This window comes from Equus caballus, chromosome 18, assembly GCF_041296265.1.
Source record: "Equus caballus isolate H_3958 breed thoroughbred chromosome 18, TB-T2T, whole genome shotgun sequence".
NCBI lineage: Eukaryota > Metazoa > Chordata > Mammalia > Perissodactyla > Equidae > Equus > Equus caballus.
The window spans coordinates 34,781,744-34,797,665 of record NC_091701.1 but is presented as its reverse complement, the minus strand read 5'-3'; the positions used below and the strand labels follow the sequence as shown (position 1 = coordinate 34,797,665).

At 42.6% G+C, this 15,922-nt stretch overlaps 1 protein-coding gene and 1 long non-coding RNA gene across 7 annotated transcripts in view; both read left to right on the top strand.

Moving 5' to 3' along the window:
* The window catches only part of LOC138918649 (uncharacterized), a 34,661-nt gene extending 21,196 nt beyond the window's left edge, over window positions 1-13,465 (top strand). Inside the window, exons 2-3 of one of the 2 annotated variants that reach the window (XR_011428221.1) lie at window positions 2,315-2,370; window positions 13,256-13,465. This is a non-coding gene — a long non-coding RNA (uncharacterized lncRNA). The remainder of the gene's footprint in view (window positions 1-2,314; window positions 2,371-13,255) is intronic. The other variant, XR_011428222.1, reaches the window with a different exon arrangement.
* CACNB4 (calcium voltage-gated channel auxiliary subunit beta 4) overlaps window positions 1-15,922 on the top strand; it is a 241,338-nt gene that overhangs the window by 84,696 nt on the left and 140,720 nt on the right. The window lies entirely within an intron of this gene.

Sequence of the window (15,922 nt, the reverse complement as noted above, 5' to 3'; positions counted from 1 at the left end):
CACCCAACACATTCAGATCTCCTACATAAACCAGGAGCAGTGTGGGCCATGGTTGGGCTTTCAGGCAGGCATGAGATAACACTGACATTCTCAAGGTGAGGTCCCCACATCCCTTAAGGTATGCAGAGTGATGTTGAGGGCATGTAAGGCTTCATGGTCCATGAGGCACATCTTCCTGGCTGTGTCAACAGTACTAGAACATTGTGGGTAAAAATTAATGTAGTTTCACTAAGTACATAAAAATATTATTTTTATGTTATGACAAAGACAAATGGAGCAGAATACTAATGTAGCTAACCAATTATTAGCACCAATTATAATGTTCTAAATTTTTAAAATACATTCTACCAATGAAAATAATGCAAAGCTAATACTAATTGAACACTCACTTTGCACCACATGCCATTCTGAGCACTTTGCATACATTTCGTCCTTCAATCCTCGGACAGCCCACATGCTCAGTACCGTCCTTACCCCTGTTTACAGTGAGGAGGTGGAGGCGTGGAGAGGGGGAGTCACCTGCCCCAGGTGAGTGTGGCAGAAGTCTAGGATACGATGGTTGCTGCAGTTGCACTTACAATTAACTCTGAGTTTTCTGAAAGCTACCTTTCTTTTTTAGCAGCACTATAGTCCAAGAGTAATTTAAATAGGGACCACTAGATGTCACTACCCAGTGCTCCCTAAAAAGACGGAGGAACCTGATGACTACACCTTGAAGAAAACAGAAAAAACCGCATAACCACTGGTATTTCCGGTCTTCCTGTTGGAAAATGCCAGCATGAGCTGGTTGTCACAGCGCCTCTGTCTCCTTCCCTCCTATCCTCGGTTCAGCCCAGCTCAGCTAGCTGGGTACTGTTGGACCCACGCCTCTGCTGGTGGATTTTGTAATTTCAGGAAAATAGAAGGGACTCTGTCACTTCATAGGTCAGTTCCCTCCTGCATCGGCTGGTTCCACTGAAGGCAGGATTGACTGAGAGGATTTTGGTGGTGGTGGTTGGTGTGTCACTGTGTGTGTGTATGCGTGTGTGTGTGTGAAAGAGAGAGAGAGGGAGTCTTAGTTGTGTTTTTTCCACTCTTGAATAACCTGGGACATGTTCTTGCAAATTGGACTTGTGCTTTCAACTGAGACCTCCAGCACAGTACCTGCACAGGGTAGAAGTGTGGCCAACATCTGCTATGAAATTGCACAGAAGGGCAGGGGTGGCGCCTGTGCATAGGATGGTGGTGAATGAGAGGAGGGCCTGGAAAGAGAAGAGGAAAGATCCTGGGCCTCTCAGGTGCAGTGGGTGGTGAAAGAGATGAGGAGAGTGTGCCAGGGGCTCATTGGGATGGTAATAAAGGGACAGAGCAAGGGGCACTATGCCTCCATACAGGGTACCCAACCGACACTGATTCAGGATATAACTGTAGAATGCACACATTCTACGTCAAGTTGTGGGGGAACAGAATTTGACATCCCAAAATGTGTCTCTTTGGTTTAATTATTTTTAAGAATGAAAGACTCAGGAAGAAGCTTTGACTTTCCCCCTAACTGCCTAAAAGAATTTAAGACAGAAGGCCTGTCCCAGGAAGATGCTATCACCATGGATAATTATAGCATAAGATGAACCAGGTGTGGTGGACAGGGAGGAACTTAGTAAGGCCCATTTGATCAGAGTCCTCTCCATGTCCCATTGTCTTTGCAAGGCATGGGAAACATTTGTCTACCAAACATTTGCTTTTCCATCTCTATGTGAATTGCTTTCTTCCTCTTTGAAGTCCCACACCACTACCCCCAACATCCTCCTTTGTCTTTAGCTGAAGATGGTATTTAAGATGGTGGCTTTGGCCATTTTGGCAAGTTACTCAGTTTTCCTGGGCTTCTCCCATGTATACATGCTGTTAAACTTGTTTGATTTTGTCCTATTATTCTGTCTTGTGTCCATTTAATTCTTAGACTAGCCAAAGAACCTAGAGGGTAGAGGAATATTTCTTCCTCCCCTACAAAATGCATACAAAGATGTGTCAAGAATGAGTAATTCAAGTGTGTGAGGTTTTTAAAAAATCCTTCTTCCCTGATCTCAGCATCCTCCAACTAATTTTGAAATCTTCCTTCCCCACTGTAAACTTCTCGAGAGTTCTGTATTTATATCTAAATACAGTCAATAGAATGATGAATTACATTTTTATCCCAGTTCACTTGAAGCAGGAAAATGAAGGAAAGGTTCTCTAAAACATGGTGCTCATACAAAAGTAGAGCAGAGAAGGGGGAAAAAAAAAAACACTGGGAAAAAAAATGTGAAGTTTTTACCAAAATGTGTCTCCTTTCTTTTAGAGAAGAGGTCAGAATATAATAGACACATCAGGAGCTGTTTTGAGAAATGAGATTGGGTAAGTTACGAGAACAGCTGCAGAGACTTTTTTTAAAAATCTGGTTGATTAAAAAAACAGTACAGCCACATGTCTTTAAATTATAGGAAAAAATATCACTATCAGGCGTAACTTTATATTTTACCCTGGCCCTGGATATTGAAATTCATTTGCAAAGCATGCTTTGCATTATTTTCGTTGCTAGGATGTGTTTTAAAAATTTGGGACGTAGTAATTGGGTCACTCAAGAAACTTTCCGCCTTTATTAATTCAAATGGAGACTTTCTGCTAAACACACAAAATGCAAATGCTAATTTATTTCAAAGAGGAATACTGTTGACATTAACCTTCCCTTTTTAGTGTATGTAAGTGCAAATTCTTCCATTTGAGTCGAGTCATCACCCAATGCCACACAGAATGGCAGCAAGCTCATTTTCATGCTGCTGTCTTTATTTGATAAGAATAATAATATTTGCACCCCACTTTATTGTATGTGATTACATTTAATTCTTAAAGCAACCCTGTGTGGTGTAAGGTACATATTGTTAGTTATATCTGATAGAAGATAGATAGTTGAACAAACCAAGGCTCAGAGAGATTAATTAACTTGCCCAAGCCCACAACTAGTTAATTGCCTAAGTTGCATATTTGACCATGGAAGAATGCTTATTAAAATTAATAGACCCCATTAATAAACACTTTGCTTTGGGGGAAGTAGCTGCAAAATCTTCCACTGCGGATATTTAGACTGTAGTCACCGTATAACCTTGGTAGCAATTGTTGTATATATGTGCTGAGAAAAGCCAAGCAGATACATCTTTGATTTCTGTTAGCTCCACATTGTCTGGTATTTAAAAAATCATCTTCCTAAAAAAAAGATCGTATCCATAATTTGTTGAATAAAGAAGTGCCATCATTTGTTTTGTTTTTTAAGCAAGAGGAAGAGGAAGGAGGGAGGAACCAAAAAGAAAAAATCTTCACTTTAAATATAATGCTGCATTGTAAGTCAGCCGTTTATGAGACTCTGAAACAGTTTTGTTAAAAAAAATTCTTGGTACTTGCACATAGTGAAGGTGCAGGCACATCTGTGATCATGTCTGAAACAAGCGTGCCTCTTGCAGTGGCAGGTAGTATGTGAAGGCTTCAGTGTGCCATGGACCACTCCTTGGAGAGCTGGTCACTGTCAGCATCTTAGGTCTTGCCTGGCAAGACAGCAGAAGCTGATTTCCCAAAACTACCTCTCACAGATCTCCCTGGTAACTTCTGCATTGTCATTCTACCTGGTTTGGAAAGCTCCCACTGACCCTTCACATTGACTTCTATTCTATTCAACAACCCATTGGAACCACGGTTTCCACAATCCTTCTGTGAAATCCTGGCCAGACGTAAACCTTGCCCTCCAAAGGTACTTATACCTATTTGACTCATTTTTTTAACTGAGTAGACACTGCCTTGCCTCATGGTGGTTTTGTTCAGGAACATACATATTCATCTCCTCAACTTGAGTGTAAACTTCCAGAGGGCAGGAGCTCGATCTTAGGCCCCATTCTTTTTTTTGTGTGTGTGAGGAAGATTGGCCCTGAGCTAACATCTGTGCCAATCTTCCTCTATTTTATGTGGGTTGCTGCCACAGTGTAGCTTGATGAGCAGTGCTAGGTCCATGCCCAGGATCTGAACCTGAGAACCCCAGGCCACTGAAGCAGAGCATGGGAACTTAACCACTATGCCACTGGGCTGGCCCTGCCCATTCGTCTTTTTTCCCCTCCAGTTTTGTTGAGGTATAATTGACATACATCACTGTGTAAGTTTAAGGTGTATGACATAAATGGTTTGACTCATATATATTGTGAAACGATCACTGCTATAAGTTTAGTTAGCATTCATCATCTCATAAAGATACAATAAAAAGAGAAGGCAACAAAAGAAAAGAAAAAAATGTTTTTTTAACTGAGGATTTACTCTCTTAACAACTTTCCCATATACCGTCTAGCAGTGTTGACTGCAGTCACCATGTTGTACATTACATCCCTAGTACTTACTGACCTTGTAACTGGACGTTTGTATCTTTTGACCGCCTTTCTCCTATTCCCCCTCCCCACCACCCCCTGGTAACCACAAATCTGGATCCTTTTCTCTGAGTTTCGTTTATTTGTAGATTCCACATATGAGTGAGATCATACAGCATTTTCTTTCTCTGACTTATTTCACTTAGCATAATCCTAGGACCCAGTCTTGCTACTCACCTTCTACCTCCCCTCGGCACCCAGCCCTCGGTCAGCTCCAGGTGCTCAGAGGCAGTGGCTGTGGTGATTAAGACCATGTCGTCTGGGCCTAATTTCCTGGGTTTGAATCGTGACTGCTCCTTACTGACTGTGACCTTTGGCAACCCAGCCTCTTAATCTGTAAAATGGAAGTCATAGCGGTACCCATCTCCTAGGGTTGTCGAGAAGGTTCAGTGAGGTACCGTGTGAAAAGAGCTTAGAGTGGTACCCTGTGCACAGTGAACATGATAGAAGACTTAGCTATTGTTCTTCTTCAGTAAATACGTGCACGGGAGAGACTTGAGGCTCGGGAAGAGTCTGCTGGGGCAGTGAGAGTGGAAGAGCTGGCTCAGGCCCCATGTGCCTTTCTCCACCCTCCCTACCTGGGCTACAGGCACCGGTCCCCACCCCAGCTCAGGCCCCTTCACAAGCTGGGGGCATGTGCTTGCTAGGAGTAGAGAGTAGATGCAGAGCGCTATCTCTGAGAGAGAATTCTGAGGTTGAGTGGACAGGATTGGGTGCATGTAGGAGTGGATGCAGGGGAAATACATGGGGAGTTAAGGATGCCCTCCAGCTTGGATGACTATGTCAGCAATGATGCTGTTAGCTGAGAAAGGGATCCAAGAGTGGAACTGGTGAGAGGAGCAAGTACCGAGTTCAGTTATAGACATGCTGAGTTTGCAGTGTCCAGGATACATCCAGATGGAGCCGCACCGTAGTTATGACAACAACAAATGACATGTATTGAAAGAACACAGTATAACATTCCAGTTGCTGTCCTGAGCCTTTCACGGGTTCTAATCCACTTGGTCTCACAACGACCCTATGAAGGAGGTACTGTGGTTATTCCCATTTTACAGATGGGAAAACCAGGTGCAGGGTGGTTAAATCACTTGTGTAAGGTCACTCTGCTAATAAGGGATGGCGCAGAGTTTGGGACCTAAGCAATCTGGTCCCAGAGCTCCCACATTTAGCCACCACTCTATGCAGACCTTGTATCTGTAGTCTCAGAGGGAGGCGAGGCCAGACAGGTAGATGTGGTGGAGCCATGACAGTGACGATACTGTTCAGAGGGAGACTGCATATTGAGGTGAGTTGCCTGAAAGAAACTTATTTGCTGGTGTAAGTGAACATCGTCATGGAAGATGCAGGATCAACATAAGGTGTGGGTGAGAGGAAAGGGCAAGGAAGAGAATATTATATAATTCATATATATTGAAGTGCTAATCCCGCATGTGATGGTATTTGAAGGTGGGGCCTTTGGGAGGTGATCAGGTCATGAGGGTGGAGCCCTCACGATGGGGTTGGTGCCCTTATGAGAAGAGACATGAGAGAGATCTCTCTCTCTCAGCATGTGAGTGTATAGCAAGAACGTGGCTGTGTGCAAGCCACGAGGAGGGCCCCCATCAGAACCTGATCATGCTGGCACCCTGATCTCGGACTTCCAGCCTCCAGAACTGTGAGAAATAAGTGTTTGTTGTTTAAGCACCCAGTCTGTGGTATTTTGTTATGGCCGCCCAACCTAATACAGTACTGTTCTTAAAATCTCCAAGAAGAGGTGATAAGCTTGACAACACAATGATTTGATACAATAGTTATGTTGCCCATTTCTGTCAACAAAATTTATTTAAATTGCTTTTAAATTCCATAAATTAACACTCATGTGAGGTAAGTAGGTGGTGTTATTTTTGAGGGTACATAGGAAGAAATGCATATGGAAATAGAATCCTAGCTAGACACTCCCCGCCAAGCATTTTATTTAACAAAGCCTCCACTGAAAGAGGGTTTAGATTGCAAAGTCTTACTTATGTTCTGGAGTTGAGTTAGTAATTTTCAGTTATCTTTTAGGGTGGCATAGCCTGGTCCCTAAACAAAATGGGGTGGCTGCTAATGATTTATTTTGTACTCTACACACTGCCTTAATTATCCTGAGAGGTTTAAGGCAAGGCTCTCAGCTTTGGCTGTGGATCAGAAGCACAACCACCCCAGGAGCTTTAAGAAACTGCACACTTAGGCCCCGCCCCTGCGTATTTCCGTTAGGTAAATCGGGGTGAGGGTAGAGGAGCAGACTAGTGCCTTTTCTTTTTCACTAGTGCATTTTTAAAATAGGTGCGCTTTCATCAAGATGATGGAGTGACTTAAGTATTGACTTCCTTTTAACCCCACAATCTCATTGAAATGATTTTCTCAAAAAGGCATAAGAAAAAAAATGCGTAACAGAGCTGGCAAACCGCAAAGGGTACAGTCAACTGATAAGAAATTTTGAAGCTTTTTTGGAAGATACTAGCAGATGGGATTGGATTTAAAAAGGTAACAGGAGGAATCGCAAAAGGATCTGGCGTGACCTGCTTTAGGCGAGCTCCATTCTTTGCTCTGGAACTGGGAAGAAACGCCGTAGCGCCATCTAGTGGAGGCCAGGAGTAGGCCTTGGAGTGATTGATTATCAGGGTCATTCATTAAAAGATACCCTATTCCTCCTTCTTGCTCATGTCTGGCAGCTGGTTGCAGCGTTCGTCCCCAGGCTAGGACTGCAAGAACAGTTCTCCAAAATAAATGTGGAGGCTGCCTTGGGTGGGAATCCCTAGCATTGGCACCGAGGTGACAGAGAAGCCGAAGGTAACCTTGGACTTTGGTGGGAGTAAGACTCGCCACGCTTTTCCTGCTTTGGTGGAGGGGTTGGTCACTTGCTTGCTGCCCCGCTCACACCCCCAATGGGAAGCCTGGCTGTCCGCCTGACTGCCCACTTACGTGAGATTCTCATAGACTCAGCTAGACAGTGCTCGAATTGAGGGGAGAGGCCAGCTGTACAAATACACCATCTGGGGTGTGTGCCGAACAAATCAACATCCTGATCCCGATTTGGCGGGAGCAGCCAGTTATTAGCCGTATCCGTCTTTGATCCTCCTAGATGGATTACTCACTGCCTCTGTTTGCCTGTTTGTAGAGGCGAGATGAACAGGCACTGTTGATTTCTGTACAGTCCCCAGTCACAGTCACGGCTGTGGTCTGGGTCCTATAACAACTCTGTGAGGTATGGTACCTGTATTCCTACGTTACAGATTAGATAGCTCAAGGTCAGAGCAATTAAAGGATTTATCCAAGTTCATACAGATAATATGTGGCTGAGTCAGGATACAAAACTAGATTTGGGGACATCAGATTATGTTCCCTTTTCACTTATCACATAGTTTCTAACTTACTTTATTTCAGCTATTTAAACTTTCATTTCTGGAAGGTAGAACAGACTTGGAGATCTTTACGTAGCTTTTCTTATATGTGCCAATGTAATGGACTAATGAAGGTGCAAAATATTGAGACGTGTTCTCAAATCATGGCTCCTAGGTAAGCAAGATGGCAGCAGTGAAAAGGACAGTTTAATATATTTAAAAGAGGTTAATTTAGGGAATTGGTTGCAGGTGGCTAGAGTGTGTATTAGTTTCCTGAATCTGCTGTAACAAATTGCCATAAACTTGGTGGCATAAACCAACAGACATTTATTTTCTCAAAGTTCTCAAGTTCAGAAGTGCTAAATCAAGGTGGCCTCAAGGTCACCTGCCTTGGAAGGCTCTAGGGGAGATTCTGTTCCTTGCCTCTTCCAGCTGCTGGTGGCTGTTGGCGTTCCTTGACTTCTTGGCTTGTGGCTACATCACTCCAGTCTCTGAATCCATCTTCACGTCACCTTCTCCTGTGTCTCTGTGTCTTCTACTCCTCTGTATCTTATAAGGACACTTGTCACTGGATTCAAGGCCCACCTGTATATTGCAGGATGATTTCCTCTCAACATCCTTAACTTAATTGTGTCTGCAAAAACCCTTTTTCCAAATGAGGTCGCATCTGGACGGTCCGGGGATTTTGATGTGTACATGCTTTTTTAGGGGGGGCACCATTCAACCCACTACAGAATGTAAATGTTTTTTAAATTTATTTTTTCATAGTGAAATTGGCCCTTATACCCTGTATTTATACAACCATCGGCATGCCTCATCTCTAGGGACAAGATCCGTGTTATTTTTTCTTAACCACAAGCAGGTAACAGCTGCCAGTTTGAAAACCAGAGTTTTCCTTGAGCCTTTCCCATGCCTGTTTGTGATGACATTTCCTATGATTCTGTCTCTCCCTCCTTTTCTTTAGCTTCCTAGGCAAGATATTTGGATTTTCAGTCTTGGAAACTGCTATTCAGAAGGGAGGCAATCAAGCAAAAGAAAAGAAAACTGTTCTGTGGTTTCTGTATTCTTTAATAGTGGAAAGGCATGGTGGTTTTATTCTGCTCCAGATTGGAAAGAAAGGTAAAAAGTCTTAGGAAGGGAGTGGATACTGGGCTGTTTATTTTTGAGTCAGTCACATTCTTCACTTTGCAGATAGAAAAAAGTGAAAGCCAGAAGGATTACATAAGGTCACTTGGCCAGTCATTGGCTGACCCAGCATTAACACTTGGAGCTTCTGAGTTTTCTCCTCTGATCCCCTGAATTGCAGTGCATCTCGAGGGGTTCTTAGTGCATTAATCTTTGGTTGTCTGGGCAGTATATGAGGGTCTTGACACTCACAGTCAAATGAACACACAGCAGGAAGTTAAGCCTTGAATTTGCTGTGTTTGAGCCTCATTCAATAAATGAGTAAAAAAACACTGTGATTGTATTGTTCAGGCTTTCTCTAAGCTGGCTAGTGGTACGGTGTCTGCAAGCAAATGGATTTTTTGGTATTGCATACTAATGTCTACCATTAGATAGATATTAATCTATGCAGTTTTGTATTGCATACTAATATCTACCAAGAGACAAATATTGGCAATGCCTTCCTTAAATCCAAGTGAATTGTCTGAAGGATTACCATGGCTAGAGTCATTGGTTAGCTGGTTGTGTGAGAAAAACAACAACAAAGAGAAGACAGCCTTTCTTCTTAATAAGGACTTGCTCCAGCCATTCATCTGAAAGCAGATTTTCCCTTTGCAGACTTTGAACTGCTTTGAACTTGTTTGCAAGATCAGCCCTCCAACACTTCGGTAGAATCAAAGCTATTTGGGGAGCTGGAGTAGATGTTTGAGGAAACCGGGCCAAGGAAAACTTTGCTTCATCTCAGGAGCAATTGATAGCTCTAACAGGTACCCGTGGGTGGTGTTGCAGCATAAGACCCAAGTGCCAGGCAATAGTGCCAGGCTCCCCAGACTTCCAAATGACAAACAGACTTTCATGAAGCATCTCTGTTAGTAGTATCATGCTTTGAATCATTTTGTCTATGAATTTAGTGCCTCATTTTTTTTTGCTAATGCTTATTACGTCTAATGTACTAAGCTTCTTTTTGTGGTAAGCACATGATTGAACAACTACAAGCCGTAATCTTACACTCAAAAAGTTCACATATGATGTTTTTTCATTTGACCTCATAACTGCATTGGCCTTGTGGTTTATTGCTATTGCCTGGGGGTGTTCTCAAGGTCCATTTTCACTTGTGTCATTTAAAGGATAAGAGCACTCCTGGTGTGTATCTAAGGGGATAGTCGTGTTGGCAGTTACGTTGGCATTTATGCTTGCCAACCTCTTGGAGGTTCTCGGTGGGCCAGTAATAATTTGGAATATGTCTTGCTGAGTATAAACTTCTGAAAAGCTTAATAGTCAAAGTTTGTGCAAATTTATCTAATTCCTGGTTTGATCAGTATAAGGGCCTCAAGTCTAAGTTTATTTTCTATTTTGGTTGGGCACAAAAGTCATTGCAAGAATTTGCAAAGCTAGTAGAAATCAGTGGGCTAAAAGGAACCTGGCCTAAGTGATGTACCTGCTAGATGTAGGCGAGGCAGATAATCGTGCTCGCTTAAGGAGCCCATGAGGCATCCTATAGAAAAGGGACCGTTTCCCAGATTGCAGTTAGTAAAATTCAGACCTCACTGTGAAGATGTTTGGCACATTAGACTGATTTTCTCCAAATGTGTTTCTTTGGGTTTATCCATTTCAACTTTAAAAGTGGTCCCCAGCCTATTCCCCTTTGGTCGGAGAAGTAGCCTCTGGAACTAGCCTGCTTTTCTGATGACTTCCCTGGCACCTCATGCAATCTGTTTGCCTGCCCTGGCCTAAGCATTTCTCACTGCTGTGTTGTTTCATCCTTGCTTTGCCACTTTTGCTCTATGCTTCTTCTGGTCTGATGCAACTTTCTTTGGCTCCCATGATATCATCTCTCCTGGGCCCTAGGCTCCTATTTCCTGTCCCTGAAAGTAGGTCTGGGTTTCCTGGGTCAAACAAAAATGGTATCTACAAATTACTTGTCTCAAAGAGCGTTTCTAGATATAGTTAGTGATAAAAAGTGTGTTTCCTAACAAAGGCAAAGCTAGTGGGTAAAGCCTTCAGAGTTAAAAAAGATGTTAAGAAAACGTGGTTCGACATCTCTGACCCTGCCCTTAGCCAAGATGTTTTCTTGTCCTTTCTTCCACACCTACCAAAAAAAGGTACTAAAGTTGAGAACCTTGTGAGATCCACTCAATTTTAGCCCTGTCAGCGGGTGTGAGGGAAATAATAATTACTGAATTTGGAAGCCTATGAAGGTGTCATTTTGACAGTATCAAGAACTGAAGTTTCTATTTGCATTGCTTGCAAAACCATTTACAATTTAGAAAGTGGAATATTTCCAAAGCTTCCTTAGTAACATGGCTTGACCTTGATTTTGGAGGAGTAAAAGTCGGTCAAAGGATGTGAAATGCTCAGCTTGCGTTCACTGTGTGCTCATAGCATCAACTTTTTCAACCGGTGACAGAATGGATCCCAGTTGGAATAAGGGAAGAAATGAGCCTAAGAGTTGCACCCTTGATTGACACAGTGGCTAGGGTCTGGTTGCAGCTTTCCCAGAAACTTAAATTTGCTCCCCAGGGTGTCAGTTTGATTCACACATGTCAGGAACTATCATAAAGACACGTGAAACAGCCATGCTGTTTACAGAGAAAGCTAGAACCTAGCGTTGGCAAGTAAAAGCCCTCCAGAGTAGGCATCCACTTAGTGGTTCCTGCCAATGGTTATTGTATTTCTTTTCTCTCCATAGTTATGTACTTAACAACCTCCCAAAGCCATAGTTGCCCTTATATTTCATTCTTAATTACTTGAAAGATAAACTAATAATGCAGGGAGTGAATGCACACTGTTATTAATTAAAATCCCCAGGAAATGGGACAAACTGAAGAGAAGAGTGCTTTTTAAAAATAGTAAGTGTAGCTTGCTACACCACATAGAGAATCTTCTACCCGTATATAGCTATGGCTGGCACTTTTTGGGCCCCGTGCCACATCTCCTCGGCCCATTTTGGATTTCAGCTGCAGCTGTGTGGACAGTTCCTGTGCCTGAAGCTGGCTTACCTTCTCTCTTTTTTGCTTCAGGGTTTCCTGCTGAAGCCTCTAGTGTTTACTCAATCCTTGCTAAAGCCTGTTCCCAAATGCAGAGGTGTTAATGCCCTCTCAACCAGTGGGTCAAGAGAGTTGACGATAAGTGCCCTAAATTGTAGTGCTTCAGAGGGGCAATTCTGAAGGGTATTTTACTCTGTTGCTTAGAAGTCCTCAGTGGGACTGAGCCCCAGCTACCTGAAATGATAAATCAGGAATGCATTCTTCATTGACTTTTCCTTCTTCCTTGATTCACTCTCCTGTCTCCCTCATTCCTGCTTCCTGAGATCACTCCTAAAGTCCTTTATCTTAGGGTCTGCTTTGGGGGAAGCCAATTGCCATCATGAAATAATGACGGAATCATTAGAAGCATCTCTTTGAGCATCTCCTTTTCACTCTCTGTAGAGAAAGATAATATTTCCAGATTTTTAAAAAAATTTGGAAGCCAAAAAAGTGGAAAGTTGAAGAAAAGGATTATTTATTTCTTATGATCATGTCAAAAAAGCCTTTCAGAAGTGCTGCATTCAGATGGTTATGGCTTCAGAAAGTTAGAAGTGCATTCTTTATGCCCCATTTTCAATTATGGGTGTGTCATTTGGCACCTAATGGCTACTACCAATTCAGAACCACGTATATGGAATTGTGAGATGAATCAAGGAAAAGTCATCTGGTTACCAGTTATCTTGTTAGGGAGCAACATGAAAACATATTTCACAGTGAGCTTGACAACAATGAAGACCAACTTCTGGGAAGACTGATTCCCCAGGCTGGGCTCCATCCAATCTGGAATTTTGGTCTTAAGTGTTATTGATTAATAAGAGCTAAGTTGGGTCTCCAAAATGGAACTCCTATTCTCAGGGTCCTGAAGCTAATCTGGAGCTGAACTCTGAGTTAGAAGGTGATGAGCTGCCCAGATCCATTGTTTAGAGAAATATCCAAGCCTTCTTTCTAAAGATATTCAGTAAATGCTATTTTGATGGGAGCGTGTTAGAGATAATCTGAGTTTCATCATGAGCAGGCTTCTGTTAGATTTTTCTGATGTAGTGAAAGGTCTAAAGATAGATAGGACTTAGACATGGAGTTTTTGAAAGAATTCTAGTATAAAATGTATTCCATATATAATTCATTGCAAATTTATTCCCCCCTAGATTATGTCGTTTTATATAACTACACAATTCACCAAGTCCCAATTGGAAAACAAGATTCTACAGTGATATTTTAAACAAATATTAGAATGTAAATTCACTTATGTGTTGTTTTTCTTTCTTTCTTTCTTTCTTTTTTTGCTGAGGAAGAGTCACCCTGAGCTAACATCAGCTGCCAATCTTCCTCTTTTTGTATGTGAGCCACCACCAGAGCATGGCCAGTGACAGATGAATGGCGTGGTTCTGCGCCTGGGAACTGAACCCAGACCATGAAAGCAAAGTGCAACAAACTTAACCACTAGGCTACTGGAGCTTGCCCTGCTTATTTGTCATTTTATTAAATTAATTTTTGAAAATTCTCCTCACATTCCTTGTTATATGTCTCTGCACACAGTAATCTCTTTCCAATGCTGTTACTGACTACTTTCTTGTTCTCTTTGCTTGCTCAGTTGAAATTGTGGCTTCATCAGGATCAGTGTTGTGACATTGTTATGTTAGGTATAGTCAGAGAGTAAAAGAGATCAGAATGTGTTTCAGAGAAACTCCTTTAGTGGTAAGGTTAATCCCAGATTTCGTAGAGCTCGTTCATGTATTAAAAAAAATTGGGGAGCATCTTCTGTGTAACAGGCACTGCAGTGGTTCTTAAGGAATCAATGATGCAACAAGATCCAGTCCCTCTTCCTCTTGGAGCTCCCGTTCTCACCTGAGCATGAGCACAGTGTGGTAAGTGCTGTGATGTGGTGGCACCTGGATTTGGGAGACCCTCAGCAGGGACATGTAATCTCTGTGCTGAGAGGAGTGTGCTTTTGGCAAGGCTTCCAGGTGAGGAGGTGCCTAGGCTGACTTTTGAAAGCCTAGTAGAGAAAGGAAGGAGGCGGGGAAACATTTTTTTGAGGAAGAGGGTTCAATGTATCCAGAAACACAGGATAGCAAGTGTCAGTACTTCAGGAACTACAATATGGTATGGCTGGAGCACGTGGTGTGAGGAAGTCGTGCAAGAGATGAGGCTGGTCACATCAGGAAGTGACTTGTACTTTATCCATGAAAAAATGTGAATTTGATCCCAAAGAAAGAGAGGTGCCATTGATGTTGTATAAGCAGAGATTCAAAAGATAAGATTTGCAGAATGTTTTGGTATTAAAATGGGAAGCTATGTGGGACTTGAGAGGTGGGCACAGGTGGAAGCAGGAAGATCAGTAAGGAACCTATCACAACAATGCAGGGAAAAATTAGGAGAGCCTAAACTACTAGGGATTGAGAAAAGAGGATTCAAAAGGTGTTAAGGGGAGTAATAACAGGACATGGGGTTTAGTGGAGAGAAGACTGGGGAGCTTGAAGGATGATCCCCAAATTTCCAGGTTGGACAATCTGGGTGGAAGTGCCATTCTGTTTTATGATACAAGGACTTGGTTTCAAAGGAGATGGCGATGAGTTCACTACTGGATATGTTGAGTCTAACATGTTTGGGCTGTGGGACATCTGAGTAAAGATATCTGGTAGGAAGTTGGATATCTGGGTCTGAAACTTCAGACCTGCTTTTGGACTGAAGATGTTTATTTATGGATTATCAGGAGATGGTTGAAACTAAGGTAGAGCTAGAGATGGAATTTTGGAAAATTGGAGAGGTGGCTAAAGAGTTTCCAAAAGAAAGGAGGTCAGCAGTGTCAGTGGTTGTGAAAGATGAGATTCTATTAGATATAGTGGCAAAAAGGACATTGGCTATCTTGGCGAGAACAGTTTGTCATAGATGAGGATAAAGGCCAGATTATGAAAACTGAATAGCTTAGAAGAAAAGAAGATTGAGAGTGTAGCTACACTCCCTGGATGTTGACTCTGAAGGAAAGATAGAGATAGTTGATAACGGGGAGAGGCAAGACCAGGGAAAGGTTGTTCTTGAAAGTGAATGGGACTTCAGCATGTTTCTGTGTTCAGGGTGACAGCCAGAAGAGAGGTATGGGTTGAAGTTATAGTCAGGAGAGCATATGGAATCAGGTTCATGATGAGGCCAGAGAAATTGGAATTCTCAGCACAGATGAAGAGATCAACCTTAGAAGGAGGAGAAATACCTCTTCTACCAAAATGGAATGGAAGGTCTAATTTGTAGGATGGAACAGGAAATTCAGGGAATGTCAATATGTCCTCCTCCTGGGGAGTAGGGAAGTGAGAAAATGTGTTAATGGTAAAAGAAGGGGGATGAGGTAGGAGTTTCAGGTTGATGAAGATTTGTGTGGACTGAGGGGAAAACTGATGGCAGATACAGAAGGAGTGCTGGACAGTTGTTAGGGGCAGAATGTTTGTGTCCCCTCCAAATCTATCTGTTGAAGCCCTCATTTCCAATGTCATGGTATTTGGAGGTGGGGCCTTTGGGAGGTAATTAGGTTAGATGAGGTCATGAAGGTGGAGCCCCCATGAGGGGATTATCAGAAGAGGAAGACACAGCAGAGCTTGCTCTCTCCGCCATATGAGGATATGGCCAGAAAGTGGCTGTCTGCAAACCAGGAGGAGGGCTCTCACCAAATCTGCTGGCTCCCTGATCTCGGACTTCCCAGCCTCCAGAACTATGAGAAAGAAATGTTTGTGTTTCAGCCCTGTGGTGTATGGTAGGTATTTTGTTACAGCGGCCTGAGCTGACTAAAACTAAGTAGTATTGAGAGCGCAGTGGAGGTCATGAGGCTGTATTTGCATAATTTTGATTTATTTTTAAAATCAGACTGTTTACCTCCTCTGGGGTAGAGTGGAGAAGAAGGATTTTAGATTCCACCAGGATGTGGTTGAAGTGAACAAAGGAAAAGGCTGATGTGTTAGATAAAATC